The sequence below is a fragment of the Lonchura striata genome, chromosome 5, assembly GCF_050655825.1.
Source record: "Lonchura striata isolate lonStrDom1 chromosome 5, ASM5065582v1, whole genome shotgun sequence".
NCBI lineage: Eukaryota > Metazoa > Chordata > Aves > Passeriformes > Estrildidae > Lonchura > Lonchura striata.
The window spans coordinates 62,493,775-62,521,632 of NC_140707.1; the positions used below are offsets into that span (position 1 = coordinate 62,493,775).

The 27,858-nt window shown below is 38.0% G+C and overlaps 1 long non-coding RNA gene across 1 annotated transcript; it reads left to right on the plus strand.

Annotated features, from left to right (window-relative positions):
- The first annotated feature begins 2,963 nt into the window (after window positions 1-2,963).
- Window positions 2,964-27,633, plus strand: LOC146767405 (uncharacterized). The gene is made up of 3 exons (XR_014955766.1): window positions 2,964-5,924; window positions 15,976-20,564; window positions 21,956-27,633. It is a non-coding gene; the product is annotated as an uncharacterized LOC146767405 (long non-coding RNA).
- The last annotated feature ends 225 nt before the right edge of the window (window positions 27,634-27,858 follow it).

Genomic DNA, 27,858 nt, shown 5'->3' on the forward strand with positions numbered 1-27,858 from the left:
ATCTTCTCTTAATAATAAGTTTTCCTTTAAATAATTCAGGTTTGATGTCTGAGACAGATCTGCTATAGAGGACTCCATTAATTGCTTAAATGCTATATCAGAGGTAAGTTTGGCCAAGAGATGTAAAATCCATTAGGAGATGTTAAAATGAAGAAAAAATATTCACACTGGAATAAATTAAAGTAAAATACACACAGAATAAAAGGTAGAGGAAAGAATAGCACAAGTCTTTCTATATCCTTTGTATTTGTCTCCAAATGACACTATTTCACTTTTAAATTTCAGTTATTACTGAGGTAATAATATTCAGATTGTCAGTGTAGTATGACAATTACAATATCTCTAAATCTTCAGAAAAGAAATTATTCAGTCTAACATGTACAATAGCTTCTGCCAGAATAAGGGGAAATCATTGCTTTTATTCAAGTGACCTACAAAGTGCCATCTACCACATAAACCAATAAAACACTATCTCTTTAAAACCCAGCCAGAAACTTGCTGTTATTATCACTAGACCAGCTATTTCCATTTTAAATCTTTTTTTCTTTTGGTGGAAGAGCTAAGATCTTAGTGAATGCAGGAAAGTTTACAGTGAACATGTCAGATGGAACCCACTCTGAGGCAGATTTACTGGGGAAGGATAGAAATGATACAAACCCTAAGACTAGCTTCTGACTTGTGCTCCTCTGCATTAGGGCTTGGAGCTCATAGGCTCCCACTGCCTACTCTGAATTTTCTTTGAGCTCCCCATATTTGATGCACAGCATGACGAAGACTGAGAGAGCCTGTAGCACTGTGCAGAATCCTAAACTTCTCCCACATTTCTGCCCCTCAGTGCTGCCCAGCCCCAGCAGGTAATGACCCAGTGACATGCCCCTATTTCATAATAAGGCTTTATTTAAGCAAAGTCCACAATTTGCCTCCTATAGTGCAGATACAATTTCAGGCAATCAATGCTCTGCTTGAGGTACTCCTCCTAATTATAGCAAAAGATCATATGTTCTTGTTCCCCCTGCAGCTTGGGATGTAATTCATCATATCCTTTCTGTGCCTTCACAAAAACCGAGTAATGAATGGAAATGTTGAGTATTGGGTGAAGTTTTTTCATGTCTGACTTGTTACAGGAACTTTGTAGGAAAATCTGTTTCTATTGTTAAAATATTCATCATTAGGGCTTCCTTGGGCTTTCCTTCTCATCCTTACTATTGCATATCCAAATTAAATTCCTGACTGAAACTGGATAGACTGTGTAAAAAGAAGTGAGGACAGAATGAAGCTAGAGCAGAATGAAGTTTTCAGTGTATATCTCTGCATATTCTTCATGTAGAAACTACCTTCCCAAACAATTTCCTGGATTTCTGAGGGATTTTTTTTTAAATTGACAACTGTCAAAAAGACTGAAGTAGTACTAGTATGAACAAAAAAATATTTAGAAAAGTGGTCACCTTTAGAATATGTCTTTGCTCAGACTGTTAACTTTAATATACTCCAGGGATTGATGTGGTAAGATAGTCTGTTAGTATGATGTTCAGGATGGCTATATTATTTAGTGTTTCCCAGTGTTTCAGTGCCACTTTAATGCAGCCCAGAATCAAAAGCTTGTTCCAACCTCAGGTTGTGGTGGTCTGTGTTTCTGTCATTCCTGATAGACTTGTCCATCTTACTCTTGATGACTCATGGTTGTGGAGATTTCAGAATTTTCCCTGACATTGTATTACATTTCTGCACTATACTTACTGCTAAAAAGTTCTCCTAATAGCATACTTGAATATTCCTTGCAGCAATACATGCCCACTGCTTCTTGTTCTTCCCACCATGGACATCTGACATTCTCTAGACAAGTCTCTGTGGGCGTTTGAATAGAAGTCAGGATTTCAGACAGGGTTTGGATGGAAGGATTGCATCACATGTCTGGTGAGCTATTCCTGTTAATAGAACCTAATGCAGCATTCTCTTTTCTTTGAAACAGCATGGTATTGTTGACTCATATTTGGTTGATGGCCCACAGCATCCCTTTGATATGTTTTTTCCAGAACTTTTTCACAACTGAATATTTTCTGGTCTTTATTTGCGCTGTTGATTATTTCAGCCTAAATGTTGTTGGAAATTACCCAAAAAATTACCTGCCCTGATTTAGATTCCACAGCACACACTGCTGCAGTTTCATATTAGCAATGCAAGTGCATTTCTCCTTGATTCTGCACTCCAGTCCCTGGCTTCACATTTATTACACAGACAAGTGATGTCTATATCCTGACACTCAAAAGTTTAGGAAGATGAGATATGTTTTGCCACTTGTTGAAGGTAAGTTTGCAAACTCAAGTCAGTTGTATCCATGGAAACCTCACTTAAAGATATGAGTCTGCAGGCTCTCCTCTAGCCCTCTGATTAGAATCTGTGTGTTCTGTAGACCAAGTAGTTCTAGTCCAAGAAAATAAATCATCAGGAACAGTCATTTTGTCCAGAACAGTCTGTGAACATAAAGAACACTTGTAGAGTTCTTTAATAGATTCCATCAGAGTTTAAAACACATCCCTACTAAACAAAATTTTGTTAATTCACCTGTTTAGAGCTCCCAAGTAGTCTGACTTTTGTATCCTTTATTGAGCTCAGCTGTCATAAGAATTGGGCTTGGAATCAAAAGTATTTAGACAATTTAAGAAAGTATTTAGCCAACATGTAGGGCACCTTCTTTGTGACAGTGCTTGCAGAGCAATACCAGAATCAGTGTTCATTGCTATGAACCAATAGAGATGATGCTCTCAGTTTCTATTTTGCTAATTAACAAGCCATTCATTACAATTTCATGAACAGAGGCATGAGAGAACCCTCAGATGGGTTGGTCTGAATTTTATTCCCAGTCCAGACACTTATTGGAAACCTTATTCAACATTTTGTCTCTGCTACCAAGTTTTGTAGTCAGGCAATGGTTCCTGGCTTCAGGAAGGAAGCAACACTTCAGAAGCAACACTTTGATGGCAGCTAGACTGGGGGTTGTTCTTCATTGCTGTGGTTTTCAGTGAACCAAAACAATTACTTTTTTTTGTTGCCAAAGAGAGGACAATTGCTTTCAAATTTAAATTTCCAATGCATTATTTCAAATAAGCTTTTTGCCCACAAATTCTTTTGCAACATTGTTTTACCAAATATTCCCATCTCTGAATATATTTAGGAAAGTAAATTCAGAAGGAATTTGAATGCTGCCAAAAGTAATTCACTTTAAAATGTGAATGAAAATGTATACGTTATGTGTTGAATATTCAGCTATGAAATTTGCCACAGAACTTCAAAAGTGTTGTACTTTCAAGTAAAAATTTATGGGAAAGAATTTATCTGCAAACTGTTTTTATAATGCCCTTATGCATTAAGAAGTAAATTTTTTTTAATATGTCTGACAAATCTAAATAGAATTCAGGTGGTAAAGAAAAGACAATTCTCAGCCAGATGTTAATCCTTCTGCTAAATACCAGATTATGGCAGATAGTAGCAGCATGAGAAACTGTCATAGGTTCAGAAAAATCCTTAATACAAGAAGGTATTTGGGCTCAAGATTAACACCAACCATACTGAAGACCTTTGATTTTTCTTTCTACTGCCATGAAGCCCTGTGGGAGATCAGCAAACTATTTTAGATTTCAGATTTGCATTTTCATTGCTAAATGTCCTTTTGGCAGGAGCATTTCTAACATTCTTTTCTAAGTACAATGTTTAAATAGTCTTTCTTGCTATAAAAAGAAGAATGAATTTAAATTTTAATAAGAAAAACCCACAGTGTGCATCAGCATAAAATTAAAGCTCCTCTGTGCTGCCTTTTGTCCTCTGGGTTTTTTAGAGTGACTGGTATCACTCTAATATTAATTATTTTCAGTATTTCTTATGAATGTTATGATTAGGATTTACAGACACAATCTTTTTAATAGACCAACAGCTTGATATAATTTTGTTAGGTGTAAAGCTTATGTGAGGAAATGCATTCTGAAACAACTACAAGCAGTTGTTTCTGTATTTTCAACTGCAAAACCCAGAACACCATAGATTATTTTATTACAATATTTGTCTAAATTTGCTAACTGAGTAAAGATACTGTTGAGTTTTGACACAGCATTGTTGTCTTATCTTTAATTATTGTACAAAACCCAAACATGACAATTACATTAAAATATGCAGCCATAATAAAAGAATGACTTAATTTTTATCATCAGGGAAAAAATTGAGCAATTACTATTTCCATTAGCAGGAAATACAACTTTTTGAGGCCTAATTCTGAAATGTAATGAACAGGAAAAAAGACTTCTCGAGTTTATTATTGTTGTTATTATTGCTATTAATTGTAGATTTGTGTGCACAGCTGTGTTACCTTATGAAACCCAAAGAACTAAAAGATTGCTTAGAAAAGAAATTACAAGATGTGGCAGAAGAGGCACGATGAGAAGATATTTCTGCACTTATATAACTCTTTACAAAATTAACCAAGAATTAAATATGCATCACTGGTTAAAAGAGAATATCTCAATCTTGATTTCTAATAGATACAGGGATAATTTCAGAGGTAATTTTACTACGGAGTTCAGGCTTCAGTCTGTTTTTCTTTATTCTGTCACTGAAAATAATCTCACCCTTCTTAGAATACATGAATATGATCTGAATAAACTTAACGAATTTGCTGCTCCTTGGTGATTTATAGCCAGATTTTCAGATCTATTTCTCATTGCATTCACATGAATTTTGAAAATCCTACAAAAGAAGTACTTGTATATTTAGGTGCCCAGCTACTTCCTGGCTGGCAAGAACACAAAGTTGTACTATTTTTTGCTTTTTTTTTCCTTATATTTTTCCCTTGTGTGCTAGAATGCTAAATTAAGCTTAATTGCCCATGGAGGCATTGCATTAATTGCGAATAATCAGAAACATAGAAACGTTTATGTTGAAAAAGACCCTTAAGATCATTGAGTCCAACCATAATGAGTACCAATGAAAATTTTGATTGAAAAACTATTAAAACATAGGTTTAGTTTATAATTTCATTCTTTGCACCTGTTGTGGAGACTAACTCACAAAAACAGTCACATTCCATTATAGACTCCATTAATGCTGCCTAAAGTGAAGGAGGTAAGGAAAAAAATTCACTTTCACTTATGTTTGTGGTCACACAGTTTTCTTCACTCAGAATGTTCTGGTTGGAGATCTGTGGAGTTAGGTTATTAAAAAAAGTGTAGTCTGCATCGGTGCAGGACTGAGTTTTGACTATATTTATAGGGCCAAATGTGGTAGTTGGCCTGATGTGTAAGTGAAAGTACAATTTCTATGCTTACTATGACATTGCAGTTTAGCAAAGATTTTTTCATTTGTTGCTGTCTGATATTGACAGGAATATACTGTTTAAATGTCCTAAAAGTTGGATTTTATGCAGTAATTGTTGGGTTCACAACAGCTAGTCACAATAGTCTTACATTTTTCTGTCGGAGAAAGTGGTTTGTATTAATTTAATTTTATAATTCTTCATTCTGTTTGGTCTTGGTTGCTTATGATTCAAACTCTGAAAACTTTTAATTTTGATACTGTGTGGTTAAGAAGGAAACTTTGATGTCAGAAGCAGTTTGCAATAGTAGTAGACTTTTATTAAAACTGTACACTAGAAATATCTATTTCTCAACATTTTCAGTTACCCCAATTAATTCATAAATCTTATCATAGAGAGACACAGAGAGCTCTGAGCTAAAATGAATCTTCTTGACTGACCTGCTAGCAAAATACGTTTTGCCAGACTGTCTATGAAACCAGTGGGCATTAATCACTTGTCTAATTCCACCTCTCCTCTTGTTCAAAGGCTATCCAGCACTCTGATACAACTGAGATCAAGTTTTGACTGCATGAAAGGTTGTCATTTTTCCCTTTCTAAAATGCTTTCAAGTCAGCTGAAGAAGGTAAGAAGGCAATAAGCTATAAATTCTCATTAAAAGACTTTGATTGTCTCTTTGTTAGGACTTTATTTTCTGAGACCTCAAGGGGTGTAGGTGTCCAGCTGTCCTCTGAAGCTGCGGTGACTAGGACAGCTGGCTCCCTTAGGAAGCCCTTGCCTTAGCATTTGAAATGACAACGATACACATGTGATCTACAAAGCATGTGCTCACTTCAAATATCTGCTGCAAGCTTCTAAAGGATCATACAGCCTTTAAACATATTCCTGAGGCTTGTTTGAATTTAAGGAATGTAAATCAATATAACCTCAAGCTGTCTTTATTTGCACAGCAATCTAAGAGATTTCTTTTGGCAGAGAGAAAGCAATGACTTGTATTTCAAGAGACAATGGGCACATTTAATGGCACTTGGCATTTGCATACTTCTATGTCTGCAGTATGCTGGCAGTTTTACTGTGCTGGAAAGGTCACTGGGCTAGAATAAGTGGGTGATAAGGACAGAGGAGCTGACTGTGAGCATCCCACATGTTTGACAGCAGCGGATTTGGGTGCTCTTGAAAAGGCCGATATTGACTGAAGGTTCCAGGCTGTGACTTTTACATGAAAGAGCACAGTGGTGCCTGGGAAGCTCTTTCCATCTATATTGAAAGAGAAAGAGTAAATGTTATTTTCTGCAGGGGTGAAAAAAGTTGGTGAAGCCAAACAGAAAAGACTGAATATGTTGTAATATAGGATGAGAAAGAGAAGGCCTACTAATAAGTGTAACTACACTTATTAGAGATACGAATAAAATGAAGTTAATGAGCAGCTCGTTTTTCAATTCATCCAATAAGTCTACAGAAAATCTGCCTATGCTATGCTATTGATTACTGTGGCTGCCTGACTGAGATCTGCCACATTTCAATTACATTTCAATTTGTTGCAGAAACTATATTTGCCTGTAAATCTTCCAGCACTGTACATGAAATAAGCTCCCTAAAAAGGCAATGCTGTGGATCAATGACTGTTCCTGTTTGTGATCAGAAAGGTAACCATTCAGACTTGCCAACTCAGGCTGGCATTTTTTAGGCATCTCATATTTAATCTAAAGAGAATGTAGCTTGGGTTCATATTGATGGAGTTCTTCTGGTCATTCTGCATCTAGATAAAGTGCTTGATCTCATACTCCTTGTTTCAGTTCTCGTTCACTTCATTTAATATATATGTTCTCATGAGCTCTTCCTCATCATTTACATGTGTACCATATGTGCACAGGTTCTGTATATTTTCAACATGGCAGCATGTCCTTATTTATCTAAAAATTAATGTTAAAGAGAACAAGAAAGACAGCTTTACTTGGCAAGCACGTGGGATCCTTTCAGATGAAATATTCACATCAAAGCATATAGAGATTTGTTTCCATTTGTTTAGACATCAAGAGTCTCACTGAATTTAAAATGCTTGTAAATTATCTGAGCTTAAGTTAGGAGCTTGCCAGTACCGTCAGATTTGCGGCTAGTTTCTAAATGCTGTTTATTCCTAGTCATAACTGCAGATATATAAAAATTCTCATTTAGAAGAAATTCTTGTTTAGAAGAAACAGTGCATTGATGTTTTGTTATATACATAATTAGTATAAAGGCTTGTGTTTAGTTTGTGGTTCAAGTGGTAGCATGCATCCACTTTGGTTTTGTCCAAACATATTTGCTGGTCTCTCATAAAGGCAGTAATTTGTGTGCTCCTGAGAACACTTGCAAAGAAAGTACATGATTACAGCATTCTTTGGAATTCTCAGACCTATCAAGCCTCTCTTATTTCAAGCAGATTACTCACAGTAGTCTGATGCCATGCTTAATGGGGTGCTTTGATTAGTAATAGGGACAAACAATCATGTAGAGGGGAGATAGATCTGCACTGCACTTCCACCTAGGAGTAAGAGAGGTAAAGCCTAAATAAAGAAGGATTCATTTGGCAGAAATGTTTATGTAACAAAGTCACAGGGCAAATAACAGCACAGATATTTTTTACTGACGTCTTAGTGTCAAAATAGTAGTGCATAATTGAATTCAAGCTTCAGATATTAATGTGCCTCTCAAATGCTTGCATGTATTACTGCCTGTATATTCAGTGGCTCTTTGGCACTTGCTCATACCTGCCCTTCATATTTATTTGCAACAGGAGGATTTGTAGTTATAAACTGCCATTTCTGAAAATCCAGCACTTGGCCCTGGACAATGTGCAAAAAGCATTTCAGATGTGCAGCTTAGTTGTTTCAGACTCTGTTTTTCAGATTATAAGATAAAAAATGTAGAAGAGAGAAGAAATGCTCAGTATTGTGGTGTCATAGATCATCAGTTCAGGCAGAAAAGGGGAGTTTTTGTCTTGGATCCAGTAAAACCAGAAATTAAAATTTATAGCATTTTGGTAAAGGGGGTTTTATTGTGCCTTGCCCCCTTGTCCCCAGACAATCCTTCTATTGATGACTTCAGCTTTATCCATTTCAGTGGTTATTTCCTAGTTTATTAGCGTGTTGCTTAGTGTTGGAATCCTGGATGCTGATAATTTTAAACTTTCTGTGCTGAAAGGCACAGACCCACAAGAGAACACTGCATTTGACCTGAGGCTGTGGAGAAGACTTCCAAAATTGATTAATAGCACTGGGATTACAGGTGTGTAGTTGGTTAGAAGTGTATAATATCATGGGGTGTAAAACTTATAGTTTAGGTTTTTAAAATATTGTAATGACTATGAAACAAGATGGAGAGTATAGGGGGTTGTCTCAAGTTCATTTTTCTTCCTTCTTCCTTCTTCTTCATGGGTTTGGGTGGTATGTTACAGTTGGACAGAAAAGTCTACATTACAGGTCTTGAGGGATCAGTTATTGTGTTAAAAGGGAAAATATTCTAAGTGTCATTTCTTAATTGGGTAATTTAGTTTTAGTTCAGCCTTAAAAGACATTGAAAGTGAACATCTGGGGCCATTTTTGTGCTGTTTTCCTGCATGCAAGGTCTGGTGAAGACAGCGTGCTGAAGTTTTGATAAGATAATAAACAGAAGCTGAAGACCAAAAATGTCCAATGCGTCTCTGGTTCCTGACACAGAACTGCTCCAGGAGGGCTTCCCCCATCAGGGGAGCCCCCAGGGAGAAGCCCAATGTGGGGCCAGTGAAGCCATAGCTTAGTGTACTGAAAAGAAGGCAAAATAATGAAATTTACTCCCTACTACTCTTGAATTGGCATTTACAGCATAAACGATTTTTCACTGAAAACAAGGGATCTATTCTTTGGAAAATCTTCAAGATTTTGCAAAGAAGCACTAAGAAGAACAACTGTGAGAGGAAGACTTACCTTGTGAGGATGGATTGTAATTGGGAGGAACAGAAAACAGACTCCTAATATTCAGGTTCAGGGATCCAGGACATCATTACACCATATCACATTGATTTGCCTTACAACACAGATAAATAGCTTTCACTTTGCCTTTGCCTTCTTTGGCAAAGAATTTTTTATACTGAGGAAACATTTAGATTTTTTTTTTTAAATGGGGAGACCTTAAATGTTTTTAAAGTCACCCATACTTCTCTCTTCTTGTTATTACTTATATTTTGCAAATATTTCCTTTAGGTAGGTTTGCTAAACTCAGAAGCTGATGGACTTCATTAAAATATTTCCATTTCTTCTTTGAGAGCTATATTTTTCATGTTGCCACTTCCCCAGCCTTTGTTCACTTCGGCAGTATAGTGGAGAGCTTTTTTTTCTGTCCAAAGAATGTAGAAAGCAGCTTGAGAGTCAGGCATATTGTGTAGCTGGTTATATAAATCAAAATGTCTTCTAAAAATGAAAAAAAAAATACTATTTTCTATTAAAAGATGTTGCTTTGCATTAACTATATTCCTGTCCTTTATTAGTTAGATGAACTTTCTATTATTTCAGGCCTGCCTGACATTATACTAACTAACCTTATCCTTACCAAGCACTCACAAGTATTTAGATTCTTCTTGTCTGTTGTATTTCCTACTTATTCCACAATTTATTTTCTACAGTAGGAATGTTAGTGTCCAGGACTTACCATAGAGAATTTGCAGAGAATTCTTTGGTGCAAGCTCTCCAGAACTACTTGCTTTAATAAAAAAGATGAAACACTGATGTAGTATATAAAAGCCTCTTTATCTGCTAGTGAGCTAAGTATTCTCTCTGGCTATGTTTATCACCTGCTTTTTCCCAAGCATAGAATGCAAATATTTCCAAATAGTGTTGCCTTTATGTCTATCAAGTAATGTGTGTGTTCTAATGCTACCAAATAATGTGTCTTAAAAAAATTTATATAAAATTTTGGAAGCTATGTTTCTATAAATATTCATAACATTCTTGTCCTTGCCAGATGTTGATTTTTCCCTGTTATGCTTAGATTTTCCCATCAGTTTTCTGTATTTCAGAAATTCTAATTTATGCTGATACCTATTTATCCTGTTTCCCCTATTGTCATTTGCCATCCACAGTAATTGCTGCCTTCATTCATCCACTGATTTGTAGCTTTTTAACAGTCTCTAATAAATTTTTTTCATTAAAAAGTCACAATTAACTTTAATATTCCTCCCACTAACTTTCATTAACTTTCTTGAGCCTTGATGAACTGTGTTTATGTCTGTTTGTGTGTGATATTATCCTACTTACCTCAATCAACATCAATAAGTTATTAACATTGCCTCCGATGCATCTTTCAACATCGGTCCAGTGATTAAGTCATCAGGAGTTATCTTGTGAACTGAAATTACACTTGAGTTAAGAGATGATAGAATGCTCTACACAGCTGCATAATATTTTACTGTTCGGTGGCAGAGTGCCTCCTGTGTCTGCTTCCATAATTGAAGTCCTCGTTAATAAAATTTCATTTCTTTCCCGATATATAAGGATGGGTTTAAGGACCAGATTGCCTGTTTTGAGATTTGAATCAGTAAATGTGTACTCAAGTTTCTATAAAACAGGTTTATGAGTAAGTCAAAACAATTCAGGGGAATTTTAATACAGAATACAGATATCATCCTCTCCATTTCCTCTTTCCCCATCTTATTTTGTATCTGTTCTCTTCTTCTTAGCTTAGCCATAAATGCACAGGATTGAAGAGAAAAGTGCTTAGATATTTATGATACTTTCCTGCTGCTCTTGCCAGCTCATATTGAGATTTTATCCCTGATGTGCTGGCACACAAGTTTTTTATACTCTAGAAATTAAAGTAAAAAGGTAGAAACAGGAAGCCAAGTTCAACCACAAATTACTCAAGGGGAAGAACTCAAAATTTGTATTTTGCACCCTCCTTTTTAAACAAAGGAGCAAGAGGTTTATATCTGCAATCAGAGCTAAAGAGGAAATAATGCAAACAAAAGTTGATTTCTGCAAGATAAATATTTAATTTGATATGACACATAATGTTGAAGAAGAAAATATAATATATTTTCCCAGGTCGATGAGGTCTCCTCTATACCTGAATTCCCTTTCCAGTGTCTTTTGATGCTTTACTGCCTCTGAAAATGCCAGTGAAGGGAGTCCAACAGTGTCTTCAGAAATGTAACCTCTGCTATCTATTCTGAGAAAGCTGATGGCACAAACTATTCCTACTACACCTAGGTTTGTGCAGAAAAAAAAACCTTGTTAAATCCTTATCAGATTTTTAGTAAGTGCTTTCCAATAAGACTATTTCTCATTATTTTAACAGAAATGAAACAAAAAGGGCCCTATAAAATTAATATTTGTAAAAATAAATTATACATTTGCTTATCTCCAGAAAGTAAACGTTCCAGCCTTTCTACCTGGATTATCTGATTCTTCTCTTAGTTTTCAATGAAATAGGGATTTTTCTATTTTTTAAAATGTATTTGGAAATTTGTTCTGGTTTTTCCCTTTGTTTGGTATCTGTGTAACATGGTATACATCATTGGATGAATGAATTAAAGGGCCTTTGCTGTGAGCTTTATTTTTGTTTAATTAGAAAACTTTTACAGCAAACCAGCTTTCACTGTATCTTGTTTTAATGAAAAAGCCTGTTTATCTGTCAGTACTCACTGGAGATTGAATTTTCATTTGGCAGTTTTCATGACACTCTCTCTATCATTTTTCAATCACAGTTTGAGCCTTTGAGTTTGACTGTTGGTGAGCCACACAAAAACTCAAGACTGAAAATTAATTCCAGAATAAAAACCTGCTAATATTATTCAGTTGTGGATAGGCTGAGTCCAAATACTGGTGCTGAGAATAGAAAAAAGCATCTAACACACTGGGCAAGCAATTTATGATGAGATAAGAGCATAGAAACATTGAAAATCTTATTAATGCAACTATTTATTTAGGCTTGATCACAACAAGCTGTATCCTATATTAAATCCTATATTGAATCCTATTATATCCTATATTGAGTGCACATGTACTCATGATCTGAAAACTTCAGCTGAGAAGAGATCAATGTTCTATGCTGTCTAGAAAGAATTAAATAATCTATGATTGCTCTACAGGGACAACTTCTGTTTAATTAAGTTGGTGTCTTCTGCAAACCTCCATGTCAGTCTCTCAGAGCCTTTAGAACTTCAAGAAGAAAGGAGGAAACCAAAGCAGCTGTGGAGTCCCCTCACTGCAGCACCTGCCAGCTCTGGAAGGGCCATTGTGAAAGGGATGGATGTGGCCCTGGATGCAGGGATGTAGTTTAATTCAATCATAGTTTTGTTTATTGGGACATTGAAGGGCTGTCTCAGGTATAACTCTTCAGTTTGGGTCAGTCTGCTTAGTGTAACCATCTCCATGTGAGGGACAATGAACTCTATCTTCAAGCTTCATAAACGTGTCTCTAGCAGAGTTGGTGAGGAAAAAGCCTTCTCTGGCTTCAGGGAGGGAAGGGGGTCATAACTTTCAACAGGAGATCTAGTTCTGGTTTGCATCACCTTTATTGAGGACCAGTGCACCTTCTTGCTCATTTACTTTCACAAACTCCTACTGATTTCTGCCTAAAATATAACCTACCAATGAGGTTTTCAGGCTGCTAAGAGGAGGGTGAAAAGAGCATTGCCAAGAATAGTCTACCTGTGAAGGCTGACTAATCTTTCCAGCCTTGAAACTAGCTTAGTACCCACATAGAAGTCCCAAAGTCTACCCTAGTTTTTTGTAAAGCCCCTGGGGTTTGAGGAAGAGGTTAACAATCTTCTCTTTGACTTCACTGGCTTCTTTATGCCAATCTGCTCAGGGTTTCTCTTCTGAAGGATACAGAACCCAGTGCATAAGTTCTCCTTAACAAAAGTCTGTCATTTTTTTCTCATGTTTCAAATCTAGATCATTTTATTTCTGGGATAACACAAGGAGAGTAGATGAAGAAAAGTAATATCTGTGGAGCCATACACACCTGCTTGGCTTTTCTATGAAAATCAGTATGACTGCCAAAGAGAGACATTGAGATTTGAGAAGGTTTGAATGTGCATTTGAACACTGGAGGAGGCTCAAACAAGGAAGCAGCATGAAAATAGAACAAGGATGTTCTATCTCTCTTTGCTGTACAGAATCATGGCAGTGGGTTGTGTTCAAACTGATGCATACCAATGACAGCATAAAATCCAACAGTCATCTCAAAATTAAAACCCATTTATATGGGGATAATAAATTTTAAGAAACCATTGTCTTTTACATGTGCATTTCAGCAGGTAGGCAGAGAAAAGTGATCACACAGTCTGAACTGATATCCAAATAATGTTTGCCAAATGCCATTTGTGGTGTCACAATACATTCCTTAGAATGACAATGAAGGAGTTTGTATGGAAAGCAATATCTTATTTGTGTTCAGACCTGCCCTGTAGCTGCTGTGAGGGGACCTTCTGCCTTGCCTGTTGAAAGCTGAGCCACTCAGAGCCATGCAAGCTGGCCAATTGATTGGCACTGACATTATGGCTTTTCTCAACCATTCTTCAGAGGCCCATCTGCAGCAAGGAATTGTGGAACAGCTTTACAGAACAGGCACTCAGCAATAATTTCTCCAAATACCCCCTACCAGCTAGTTATTTCTCCTAGTCTGGTTCTAACGTGAAGAGCGTGGCTACAGGTCTGGTCTTGGACACAGCAGAGGCAGTTCATCATACTGTCTTTCAGAAGTGTAACTTACTCCTTTGGGGGTCTTTTATGCCTTTTCATGGGCTCAGCTAGAACATTGTCCTCCAGATGCAAAGTACAGTATTTTATTTGTTTCTCTGTGCATGAGTAACAGTTTTGCTTGAAAAAAGGATGTGGGAGAGAGGAAAACAGTGGACATAATGAGGGGAAATATCTGATAAAGTACTATAATTACAAAGAGAGAGAAGGTGCTACCACTTAGCTAGCTGTTCTGGAAAACAGGCTAAGGAATAGCTCAAGGCCTAAAAAATTTTCACAACCCGGGTAAGCAGAAAAAACATGAGGTGTTATATGCCTTCAGAAAACTGTGTCTTGACCTGAAACTAAAGACCTATAATTATGCTGATCTTTTAATGTAATAGCTAATCTAAGATCTTAATGCTCCACTGTCCATGTGAAACAGAAAGAATAGATAAAATTTCTTCTAGAAAAGTATCAGCAGTGAGAATTAAGGAGGAAACTGCCTGAATTCCTGATACTTTAAAAATTTTCTTTTATAAAGTAAAACGTTGCTCTCCAGAGCTGATGAGTATTTTCTTCCTTTCATCTGTTGCTTGCAAAGAGATATGAAACATTTATTTTCCCAACCTTCCCAGAATTGGTAATAAATTGTCAGAGCAAACCATTCATATCTGGTGGCTTCTTAAATAAAGGATTAGACCTTCAAGATTTCATTTTTCTCTAGAATTGCTCCAAAAGCTTGCTGAGAATGAGGTAATACGTAAAAGACTGTGAGGGAAAAGCTATTTGTCCAGTGTCAGAGAGATATGGGCAAGAACTTTAAGACATATTTTATTTTCTCTCCCTCCTGCTCTGTGTGTCTATATAGACGTATACAGGTGTGTGGGAGAACTGAGAGAGACAGACTGGCTGTCAGAACTGCCAGCTTTTGTTGAAGTTGTTATTGTGGACTTTTGCAAGCCAGCAGATTTCTGACAGAGTTACACTGCTGTTAAGGAGCTATACAGGGGAATATATCTTGCTGCTAATAATATGGGCATTCTTTTAGGAAAAAAGTCTAAATACTAAGTAATGCACATGGACCTCCCTTGCAGGCTCCTCTGGGGGCAAACAGAAGCCGTGTGTGGATTTATAAGAGTAGTCTTTGCTCTTCTGCAGCTTTCCTCAGCTTGGACACCATGTTGAGTTTTCAGTCAGAATGTACTGAAGTGAACAAAATGATGCTATAAGCATGGGGAAGAGGGAAGTGTTTAGCTACCTGCTGGGTCATACCACGATGAAGAACATTTCTGAAAAACAGCATGTTACTTTTGAAAGGTCACTGGAAAATGTGTCCTTGGGGACGATTCACAGTCTCTGCTTTCCAGCCTAGTGTCTGTCCTAAGGCATGAACACAAGAAGTGCATGTTACTTCTCCATGTTTTTGTGTTTAAACAAGCTCTTTGGGAGCTGCTCTCCAGATCTCATTTGAATTTCAACTTTTATGGTCAAAACAGAAAGGAAAGCAGTTTACCTGTGTGTTATTTACTGTATTCTTCTGTGCTATTCTCCAGTGATGAATGAGATGCCATCAGTATATTATATGGGGCACAAGAAATGCAATGTAACTGAAAACCATTTGCATCTCTGCTAAAATCTATATCCCAGTTCTGTGGGTTTGCAGTGATGACAAACCTCTCAGTATGTGGAAAATGCTATTTCCAGAAATTCTCTGCTCTGTGTGCAGGTCATAGCAAAGAGAGTTCCTGCCTTTTAGCATCAAGGATGGAATTCCTTCTGTCATCATGAAATGCAATACTGCAGTGAAGCCATAATTTGGAGCTGTAAGGGCTAAGTATAGAGAAGAAGCTAGAAAGAGCAAGGATTATATAAACAATTGGTACATGAGCTGCTCAGATCTTACTGAGAGAAAATGATGATAGTTTCTTATTCCAGATGCTGAGTAGAACTCATTTGCACACCTGCTTAATTCTACAGGAACAAGCATTGCACCGATGTGTACCCAGCAATCAGTCTTTTGATGGAAGTAATGACTTTTTGTGGCTTAACCGTAGAGGCAACTGAAGTGTAAACTTGCAGTAAAAAATGTATAGCTGTGGTCTGGTAAGGACTGCCAAATGCCTTCCAGTCCTGGTTGGAAACCACAGTTCCCAGTCCTCTTCACCAAGCCTTTGCATTTTCCTAGCTATTTAATTGAACTTTAGATACCTGGAGGCAACTGAAGAAAATCCTGTCAGTGAGTGAGAGAGAAGATTATCATTGCAGGAGCTCACAGGAGATGGGACCTAATATGGTTTCTATGGAGATATTAAGATGTGTTGGGCAGTAAGAGATTCATTTCCTTACAACCCATGTAGCAATGAGGTTGTATTGCAGCAGGCTCTGCGAAAGCTGCCACTCTGGTCTAGTCAATTGAGACCAGAAGTTGATCACATGGAAAGGAAGAGGAAAAGTGGTAGTGAAATATTTACCATGACATGATGAAACCATCAGCAAATCCAGCCTGTTTTTCTGGAATGAAAAATAAGGTGCTGAAAGCTTCTCAGTTTTGTGGTAGGACTTTGGTTCCTGACAGTGAAATTGCACAATCTCCCTGAACATGGAAAAAAGAGTTTTTTCAGCCTGAGGGAAGGGGGCTGCATTAAGTGAAATTATTGAAGTACTGCTCACATCCACTGCTCATAAGACATGACAGTGACTAAAGGTTGGCCAATCATGAAGTGTATACTAATCACAAAAGCACAGAAGCCATTAGGCTGGAAAAGACCTTTGGGATCATGGAGTGCAGCCTATTACGGAACACCACCTTGCTAACCAGACCATGGCGCTAAGTGCCACTTCCAGTCTTTTCTTAAACACCTCCCAGGACAGAGATGCCAAGACCTCTCTGGGCAGCCCATTCCAATGCCCAGTCATTCTTTCAGCGAAGAAATTTTCCCCTAATGTCCAACCTAAACCTCCACTGGAGCAGCTTAAGGCTGTGTCCTTTTGTCCTATTTCTGGTTGCCTGGGAGAAGAGACCAATCCTCACCTGACCACACTCTCTTTTCAGACAGTTGTAGAGAGCAAGAAGGTCTCCCCTGAGCCTCCTCTTCCCCAGGCTAAACACCCCCAGCTCCGTCAGCCATTCCTCAGAGGACTTGCACTCCAGACCCTTCCTCATCTCCATTGCCCTTCTCTGGGCACACTCCAGATGTCCTTCCTATATTGGAGGGCCCAGAAATGAATATGGCACTCAAGGTGTGGCCTCACTGGAGCCACATACAGGAGGATGATCACAGCCCTGGTCCTGCTGGCATCCTCTTGCTGATACAGGCCAAGATGCCACTGGCCATCTTGGACACCTGGGCTACATTGGCTCATGTTCACTCAGTGTCCCAGGTCCTTTTCTGCTGGACAGCTTTCCAGCCACTCTGTCCCAGCCTGTAGCACTGCAGGGGTTGCTGTGACCCCAGGGCAGGAGCTGGCACTTGGTCTCGTTGACCCTCACACCATTGGCTTTGGCCCATCAATCCAGCCTGTCCAGATCCCCCTGTAGAGCCTTCCTGCCCTCCAGCAGACCAACATTCCATAAACCTGCTAATGGCAGACTGGATCCCCACATCCAGATCATCAGTAGAGATACTCAACAGGACTTGGCCCAACACTCATCCCTGGAGGACACCACTAGTGGCTGGCCACCAACTGGATGCAACACCATTCATCTCCAATGCCAAGAAGCAACAGCAAAAAGACATCTCCTTCAGTCTTCCACCATACTTGTGTCTGCAGCAGGATCTGCACATCTGCCTTTCCTTCCTGGAGAAACAAGCAAAGCATTAATGGATTTCAGACCTCTGAAAGTGGCAGGTTAGCTTTTATATTCATTCCCCTTTCCTCCTTCCAAGTCACTGTAATGCACCTAACAACCAAATGGTCCTGGCTTACTGCTAACACTTGAGGTGCAAGAAAAGAAAATGAGAATTGGGCAGTAAGGAATGCCTCCAAGTCACAGCACCTCCTGATGTACAATTGCAAATGAAATTCCAACAGTTGAGATTGTAGCAATTAAAACAGCCTCTGCAGGAAAAGAGAGAGTTACTCATATCCTCCACTATTTTATAGAAGATCTTTCAAGATGGCTGCTACAATAGAAGTGTTTCTAATGTGTACAAATTCTTTCAATAAAAAGTTCAATAGTGCATATTAAAGACCTTCCAACATCTAATGGAAAGTCTATAAAGTCTTTCTCTTATAAAATGAACTATAAAATCAGTTACTCCTTTATTTTTCATCATTAGGGACACTTGCAAGGTCCCACAAGTTTAATTGCTCAGAAGAGCCTTGTTCACAAACACCTCACCTAAACTAAGTCATTTTTCTGGTGCTTTTGTTTGCTGTAAAGGTGACTGCAAGATGGTGTGTTATGGCATGAGGAGACACAAACCAGCAGAAGGTCTCATCTCCCTGAAATTCCTCCCTGATCTCCAACATTTCTGGCAGCTGGAGCTCAGGGTTTGCTCTCCAGTGAAGATGCTTGGTTATTCCTGTAAACACATCTACCTGCTGCAACACAGACTATACAATGCTCAGTCTCATATGAAGATAGGCATTTCAGTCAGACATTCTACCTCCAGATGAACCAGAGAAAACCAGGAGGTTTTGTGCAAGACAACCGGGGATGTGTATCTGTTGTTTTGCTGCTACTATCTGCCTGGAAATGAACACCAGTGAGCTGCTTCCCTCTGTACTCCTACAGAAATAGCAGACAATTTAGAAGACTTAAAAAAGTGAAATCTGTAGCAGCTTTCATAAAAATGTAGAGCTTGTGGAACTGGGAGTACAATGGTTAAATCTCTGGATCTCTTTTTTTTTTTAAGTTCAAATATAGCAAAACTTTACCAGAATTCCTGTGTTCAGTAATAAATAAAAAAAAAATCCTTAAATAAGTATTTTTAGGTTCTACCACTCAATAAGATTTGTAATGTGCACCTGCCCTGTGTTGCAGAACTCTGAAAGTCAAGTAACACATCCATGATGTGTTTCCTGTCAGATAAAAAGGAAGTTAAAAAAAAAAATCAGATTTATCTGAAGTTAAAATCTCATCACACAATCCTGTTTAAAGGAGTTGAAAATGAAATATGCTGAGAATAATGTTTGCTTATCTTTGATATAGGTACATTATGCCTGTGGTTGATACATGTCTTTATGAATACAGTCTCAATAAAAAAAAATATTTCATAGAAATCTGGTTATTTTAAAATTTTAAAAACATCCAAAACTACACAAACAAGAACCACATATGTCTGTGCTATGAAATATCTTGACAAATAGAGAAACATACACAGAAATAGGGGATGCCTTATGACTTGTTCCACTGAGAAACAAAGAACTCTGCAAACCAAAAGACTTAAAATAATTCCACTGAAGTATTTTTCCCATTTAAAAAGTGGCTTATGTGCCATTGGTTCAGCTTTCAAGGAGATTTATGTAGTTCTTTTCTTTAGACAGAAATGCAAAGATGTGAAAGGAAAATGTTATTGATTTGGCTGGAAGCCCCCTCTTTCAACCATTTTGTTGCTTTTCTCATGAGTTATCACTATCCTGTGGAAGGTGTATTGAATTTTAAACTTACCCTGTTAGGTGAAACATAGTTACTTCCAATGATTAATAGTTATTAATGCTGTAATAAATTTCTAACACTAATGTCGCCTCTACTGCAGGATGAGTTTTTCATGCATACATTGGGCTTGCATCAGATAATTTCCTGTAATTTGAGGACTGAAGGAAGTATTAATAAGATTTGGGGAGGGTGGAGAATCCTTTGAACATCTGACTAAGTAAATGGGCATGATAATTTTGTAAAAGCTTAATATATGGCTCAGTATATTTTTTACAATATTCCTGCAAGGGAAGTATAAGAGTGATGACAAAAGCTGATAGGTCTGTTGAGCAACCATTTTTTATCATGCTTCCTATCCATTAAAATATTTCTCATGCATCTGAGCATTGCAGCACCTGTGGCACTTGTTTTCTTTCCTGTGCATTCATAGTCAGCATTTTGCTGACAGCCTGGAAGCAGATGTTTTACTGTATCATGCAAGCCCACAATGCCTTTGTCAGCCCTAGTTTCCTGGTACACTTGTGGATTTGCTGAAGAAAGATGAGGAATAAAGAACTCCCCTTGAGCATCTGGTCCTTTTCCAAACCATGTCTCTGACAATTACCAATAGCTGATGTTTATAAAAGCACAGGATGTATTACTCTTCAATACTGGTTTATTTCAAATGAATGTCAAAGTCATTCTGATGAAATTGAGGACAGGGATATTCATTAATGTCCATGTTCTTCAGGAGCCCAAGCAATTAAAGGGGTCATAGAGCTGAGGCGATTTCAAGGGCCAGTGCACAGAATTTGCAGCGAGCAGCTATTGCACTCATTGATCTCATTCCTCCCATTCCCCAGGGATCCAGGCAGGCTCAGCACTGTCTCTGGAGAAGCTAACCTAGCTAACAGACTGCAGCAGCTGCCTTTAAATTCCCATGGAGGTACAACTAAAACTGTTTTCTCTTTCAGCAGAGGCAAAGGTGAGTTTCTTATCCCTCATTCAGAGCACAGGGAGGTTTTCTGATCTGGGTGGGTATGCTCTGCCCCATCCTCACCTGCTCTGCTGAATTTGGCTCCTTGATTGAGAATATGAAAAAACCCAAACCAGTGCCATAGCAAAAAGAGACATGAAAACTCCCCCCTTTCCTGCCTTGAGTTTCTTGGGAATGACACTACTGAGAACTGAATCGAATTTGTGTCTATTGATATGCAGATGTTATAGCCTTTCACTGCACCAGGACAAAGATGACTGCATTTCCAAGTTGGTTTTGCACATAAATATGTGTATTATCTCAGTGCCCCTGCTTCCACCAAAATGATAACAACTGATGTTCAAACAGAATGGGCAAAGTCCACAAATAAATGACGTCTCATGAACCAGGGTCTTCCTTTTCTTTGTTTCTGATTTGTTTTTCCCTCTGGTACACACAAAGCTCAGGCCAAACAGGATCCCTCTGGCTGTGTGTGGGCGGCCAATCTGGTTTTCTCCCAAGGTGCCAGCCGCTCGGTTTTCACCGAGGGATGTGACTGCCATCGCCTGGTGAGAGCAGCGCTTGGAGCCGGGCCATGCCCGTGCTGGGAGCGGCTCTGCCGCTCACCGGGGCCGAGCCGTGCTGCCAGAGAGGGGTCACCCACCGCAAGGGAGCACAGCTGCTGAAAGAAGAGCTTTTCAATAGCTCCTGCTGTCTGACTTAAAATACAAATGTGGTGCATTTGATATTATTAGATTAAATTAAATATTTTTCTGATATTTATTCTATTGTTATAGATTTGAAAGCATTTAATATCCCTATTTTTAATCCTGTCGTAAGTTTCTGTGATAATTCACAGAGTCAGAGCTAGCTAGGAAACGTTTCTACCTAGATCTGCTTAGTCTATAATACTTGATAAGATACTATTTTGGGAAAAGAGACAGTCTCGGCATAGTTTAGGTAAGCCAAAAAGATATTTGAAGAGTGTAAGAAGAATGTATAAATGTTTATTTTTCATTTTACCTTACTGTTGCTTTATGTGATTTTACAATGTTGATGATACTGTTTAAAAAAAAAAAGAAACTTCAGTGAAGCATTTATGATCAACTCAAAAGAAAATGCCTTCACTCATTTTTTTTTTTTTTTTTTTTTGAAAATTTTGGAATGGTGGAATTTCCATTTCAAAACAGATTTTATATATCTTCAGGCCTTCATTGAAACAAGAATTTTGCTCTCCACACAGGGCTAAGTCATGAATCTAGAACAGGAGCAGAGATGGAAAGGGCCAAGGGGGGTGCAGTTAAATTTTTCATATCCAGTGCATTAATTCTATCAGAGAAAGAATAAGGGTGGTAGTGCAAGAATCAAATTTTGAATTTCCCTTTGGAATGTGCTTGCAGATGAGAAGCTTTCAGAGAAAGCTGAAACACAGAGCCCCTGGGATCAAGTTGATTCATAAGACACAAAATAGGCATCAACCACCTCAGCTGGATTCAGGAAACTACCTGGGACCATGTTACAACCTGAGTTTCTCTCTCCATATGCATTTCTTGAGACCTCAGCCATTAATCTAATAAGTAATGCTGAATTGTCCACATCAAGGTTGGTTGGGATAGTTTTGGTGATTTTTACAAAAAGACTTTGTGATGCAACTAAGGGTCACATGAATCTACCTTCTCATCACTAGAAACAAGGATTATTTATCTATCATAGGGAAACTAAACTTCTCACAGTTGTAGTGAATCCATATGTGGTTTGGCAGTCATCCTCAATTCAATTCAGTTTATGTATACCTTTTTCCTAAATGGAGGAGATTCCAAATAGGAGAATGTACATCTGCCTCACCATTATCACCACAAGTAACTTGTCTTTCATTGCTCTTTGGGTGTTTCTCATTTAACTCCTTGCACATACCCCTTAGGAAAATTCAATGTAGTCCTTCATTGTGCTTCTGAATGTGCATTTTCTGTGTTACTTGTGACAGCTTGTGATGTGTTCAGCACAACAGCATTATTATAACAGCATTCAGAATCTACAGATAATCCTGTTAATTGTTAACTGGTTTATATCTTTGCCAATCTCAGAAACAGCAGTACCCACCCACCAGCTTTAGTAGGATTTACTCCACTCATCATATCACTGTATGGCTCAATATCCTGATAGAGGTTTAAATATTGTTGCCCTGAACACATCCCAAGTAAAATAGTGTAACAAATACAATCAGTGAACTTCAGTTAAGCAGCAGTATCTGTATTAAAGAATTTTTACACATTAGTATCCCAAAAAAACACTAGTCAAGTAACATCAAACAAGTTTTAGAAAATCAATCACTGCCCATTTCATAGCCTATCAATGTGACAATTCCTTCTGGGCAGAGAATTTTTTTATTTTTTCTGAAGAACTAAGCCATTGTGGTCCAAAGCTATCACCACCCTCAGGCTTTCCCTTCCTTCCAAACCACAAAGCACTATCCCTAATCCTTAACGTGAATAAGATGGAATTTAGATGCAGAACTTCAGGCTTCTTTTCATCCCTTAAAGTATTCCATTACTGAGATCTTTTGCCCTTCTTAACCCAAGAGTGACAGAGGTTTGGAAACAGTAGTTGTTCCACAAGAGAGTCAAAACTTCGCCACTAATTTAGTATAGCCAATTCTTATGGTTCAACTTCATTTGGGGAAAGAAAATTCACATGGGGGTCCTTAGAAATTCCCCCCATCCCAAGTCATGTGCTCAAGGTGTCTTCTGAAAAAAAAAAATCACATTTCTTTGGGCGAGGATCATGACCTTACAATAAGAGCTGCTTATAAAGAAATTAATCTTTAAAAGTTTCACAGTGAATTTGGGTCTCAGCTGGAGACACTCTGCCATCTGACCCAACATGCAAGACCCAGCCAGACATTGCAGAAACTCAGTAGTGCATTGTATCCACTGGACAGCAAGGCTTCAGCTTGTCAGATGTCTTCTCCTGCTTCGAAAGCAACATTTTACTTTTCCTCTGGGTCATTCTGTTCTGCCAGAGCTCATCAGGAAGATCCAGCATGGGAAAAGAGACTTCATGTCCCTTCACAGCAGAAGTGCTAAGTAGGGCTGTGACTCATTTTAGTGGCTCAATCATGACTTGTTCTTAAAAGTTCTGATGTGGTCAGGATTTCCATAGTCTGTTCTATTTCTGAAGAGTTTGTGTTTATTCTGCCAACTTTTTCTGTCTTTCCTAATTCCTTTTCTGATCTGAGTAGTGTCACTAATAATGTCCTACAGTTCCCCAAGCCCTCCATCTGTGTGGACCTCAGGACTGATCTGCATTTGCAAGCCTCAATTTCTTCAGCCTCTTACACAGACACATTGAGTGTATTTGACTTCCATCAGGACACCCATAGCTGCAATTTCAGGTCAAGCAAAGAATATACTTCTCATTGGCCACTTTCACTCCAAACAATGTTATTTTGGTTCTTATCAAAGATCAGTCCATTCTGTATAATTTCTATTTCAATTACTGAGATCCTGCAGCATTATTTTCTTGACCAGCTAAGGCAGGAGTGACGAATTCACCTTTAAGGTTGCCTTCCCTGCCAATCAGTAAAATTATTGCTACTAAATTGAATCATGTAAATCACATGATTTTTTTTTTTTCTAGAGAAAATACATTACATAAGACAAACCGCTCTCTCTTCCCTGGACCTCTTCACATTGGAAATGGGGTAGAAAATAGAAAAAAAAAATCTTGCCAGCTTATCCACAATGATGTTTGCAGTGTGATGGTGGCAAGACTTAACAGCATGAGGAACTCACCACTCCAAAGCCATCTCCCTTGTTGTCAGGAATGAGGAGGGAAGGGCCATGGAGGAAAACTCCTTGAGTCATATATGAGATTGGAGATCACCTAAGTGTGAGCTAAGAAAAATAGCAGCACCAGATTGGTGTAAAATACAGAAAATTAGAAGAATTAATAAGGTCAAGGTATCTGCAGATATACCTGGCTTCCAGAAGGGAATTAAAAGGGCACATTGTCAGGTGTAAGTAGAGCCAGAGTAAAAAGACTTCTGTCTCAGTTACAAAAAATCCTACTGCAATCTAAAATTATGGATTTCAATTTGCACAAATGGCTGTCACATTTAAAAGGTTAATGGAAAGGGTATTTTCTGCAAATCTGTGTTGGAATGATGATTGCACCTAGCAGATACACTGGTGCATGTAAAAGCCCTTGAACACCATGGCTCACAAATGGTCTGTAAGTACTTTGGTACTGCTGCAAAGAGAGGGAAAAAATAGAAGCCTTGTTTCAGAAAAAGTAGGGGCTTTTGTCAGTAAGAAGAAGTAATTCCAAATACAGGCTTTTGACTTTGTGGTGAAAAAAGAGATCTTCAAACCTATGGAGATCTCACCTGTTTTTTTTTGTTTTTGTCACATTGGCTGGGGTTGGTGTGGAAAGACCCTCAAGGCATTTCAATAGCAAGTAAGGCAGCTGAGAAAAATTATTGTCTAGATTATTATTGTGTAAAGCCAGAGAGAAGCTGAACTGAGGAGTGAAACTGGTCTTGTGGTGAAAGCAAGGAACTTTGGGCATGCTCTGAAAAAACTCCAAATACTATCCAGAGTCATGTGTGAAAGGAATAATGTGCAATAGAATCTGCTTCTTCTTAGCTTTATACAAAGAAATCAAGCTTTGCAAATAATTGCCTTATATAAAGTCTGGTTTTGTTTGGCTTTTCTTTTCTTTTCTTTTCTTTTCTTTTCTTTTCTTTTCTTTTCTTTTCTTTTCTTTTCTTTTCTTTTCTATCTATTTTCTTTTCTTTTCTTTATTTTCTTTTCTTTTTTCTTTTTTTTTCACCTCATCAGTTCCTGCTCATGAAAGCCACCAGAGAGCTCTGCCTCACTGTTCTTGTGCAGGTAGATGACTGCTTCATTTTATATGAAGTTTAATAGACAGAGCTGCATGTTTGGGAATGATAAGCACTTCCCATTTTACTGTGGCTTCTTTCCAGGTGCAGCATTCTGGGGGAAGGTAATACCAGTTCTGCCAGCCCACTTTGAGATGCCTGACATGCAGTTGCTTTAGGCATTTCTGCTGCTTTAGCAAAGAGCACTTTCCACTTTGGCTAAAGGAGAGCTCTCTGCTTTCCCAGAGGGCTTTGAAGTACTCAATGCTTTCAGCACAGAAGGCAAAGGAAATACTCCCCTTGACTTCAGTGTGAGTTGGGTCTAAGCCCAAACAAGGGCTGATGAATGAGCTGAATCAGCTGCAAGTGTTCTCTGCTGGTGTGATTGTCATCTTTTATGTGGAGCTGAATAGGAAAATGGATTGTGTTTTTGTCCTCCTTTCACTTTCTTCTGTATGCCTGCTGGAGAAAGCTCAAGAACAGGACATGTTTCACCCCAAATCATAGTTCTTTGTTTTGTTGCCAATCACTGCCATAGAGCACCAGTCACCTCTGCCTCCTTTTCTTCTGCATTGCAGGCCTCTGTGCTGCAGATCATTAATTACCTGCTCAGAGTGCACTTGCTGTGCATGTGCAGTGTACCCTGCAAATATGTGTTCTGGCTGATAAAGAGTTTAAAACAGATTTCCAGTCATATAGTCCAAGCCTGTTTTTCAGTAAACCCAACTACATTGTTCATTTTTTCCAACTTTTTATATTAGCTAATAGGATTTTTTATGTTATTGTTCTAAAGGCAAAGGAATTTATTGTGTAGTCACTTCTCATATATCTGATATTAAAAAAAAAGAAATCATTCAAAGGAATTTCCAAGACATTTAAAAATACAAGTAAACTTTTTTGCTAAATATAAAATAAGCATTTAATAATATATACATACTGGTAATAAAAAATCCCAAACCAAAACCACAAGGCTTTAAAAATAAAGTTTAAAATATTCTTAATAATGGCTTTTAAAATAAATTGCTATACCCTGTTGCCCTATCTCTTTTATTCAACAAAAGAAATTTGTAGATGACTTAAAAAAAAAAAAAGGAAAAGAAAGTGGCATTTTGTCCACACAGCTCTAAATGTCTATGCAGAATTCATGTTTTCCAATCTCAGTTCTGGTGGGAAGTGGTTCCATCACCATTCCCAGAGCATAATCTAATTTTGCTTCTTTAAACCCATATGTACCAACATCTGAATGGAGATGGAGATGGAGATCATGAACTAGATTCCATGGTTGTAAATCCTGATGTAAGTCTCTTGGCAGTTCACGTGGTCATTTGGGCAATGCACTCTCTGAAATCCATTTGCTGTAGGAAAGTGGCTTGGAAGATAAGATTGACCTTAGCTGAAAGACCACAAGTGTTGGTGCAAAACCTGTCACCAGTCTAAAGCTGGCCAGGTAGGGACAATTGCTTTGTCTACATGGGTCTTTCTGCATGTAGAGAACTTTTGACAACTGAGATATCACTTCTCATACCTTTGGAAAATGAATCACATAGGAGTTCATTTAACCAATTCTAGGTTGTCTAATAGTCAGCAAAGAGGGAGGTTTTTAATTATCACCAGTCTGTTATATGTATGTGTGTGTATATTCTGATATTTGATTGCCTTTGACAATTTGAGTTGCTGAGTTGCCTTTTTTGGTCTTCCAGGGTAACCATTTTATAAATTACAGTTGAAGATGTAGTTGATTTTGTCTTATATTTAATTTTCTTACATAAGATATCTATTCACTGTTCTTTCTTCTAGATGTGTTCCTAGGCACCTGGCAGTCTTATGAGTTTCTATCCTGAAGCTGTCTCTCCCTGTCTTCTCTCCCTACTTATAGTTCTCTGGGAATCAGTGGAGTATTTTCCCCTTTGCTGGAGGTAAAGGCATAGTTAGAGTACATCTTTATTCTGTGTCACTTCGTCTTCCATCTGTTTTCCAAATCTCACCAGACATTTGATGACTGTGCTATATCAGTGTAACAACAAATTGTCATAGGGACTCAGCTGGCACTGGCATAAACAGAGTCATTTGATTCTCCTCTCAGCTGCAGGATGACTCCAAGCCAACCAAAGGCAGGCAATAGGAGTAGAAGGTACTGCCCATTTTTGTACTAGGCCAATGTCAAATCCCTATTAGCTCACTGTAAAATCAATTTAATTATCTGCTAGATGTTTTGGGAGCAAGCTTGTGAGCAGAAATTAAGTACTTAAGTACTTAGGGATATGTTTCTCTCTCTCTCTCTTTTTTTTTTTTTTTTAATCCTAAAGTATCAAATTTTTCATTTTCCCTTTAATTTTCCTTGTTCTTCCTTTCCTTCTGAATTTTGTGAAATACCTAATAGTAAGGTTTGGGATCTGGAGGAGTGTGCTTTTTGTCCTGTATTCT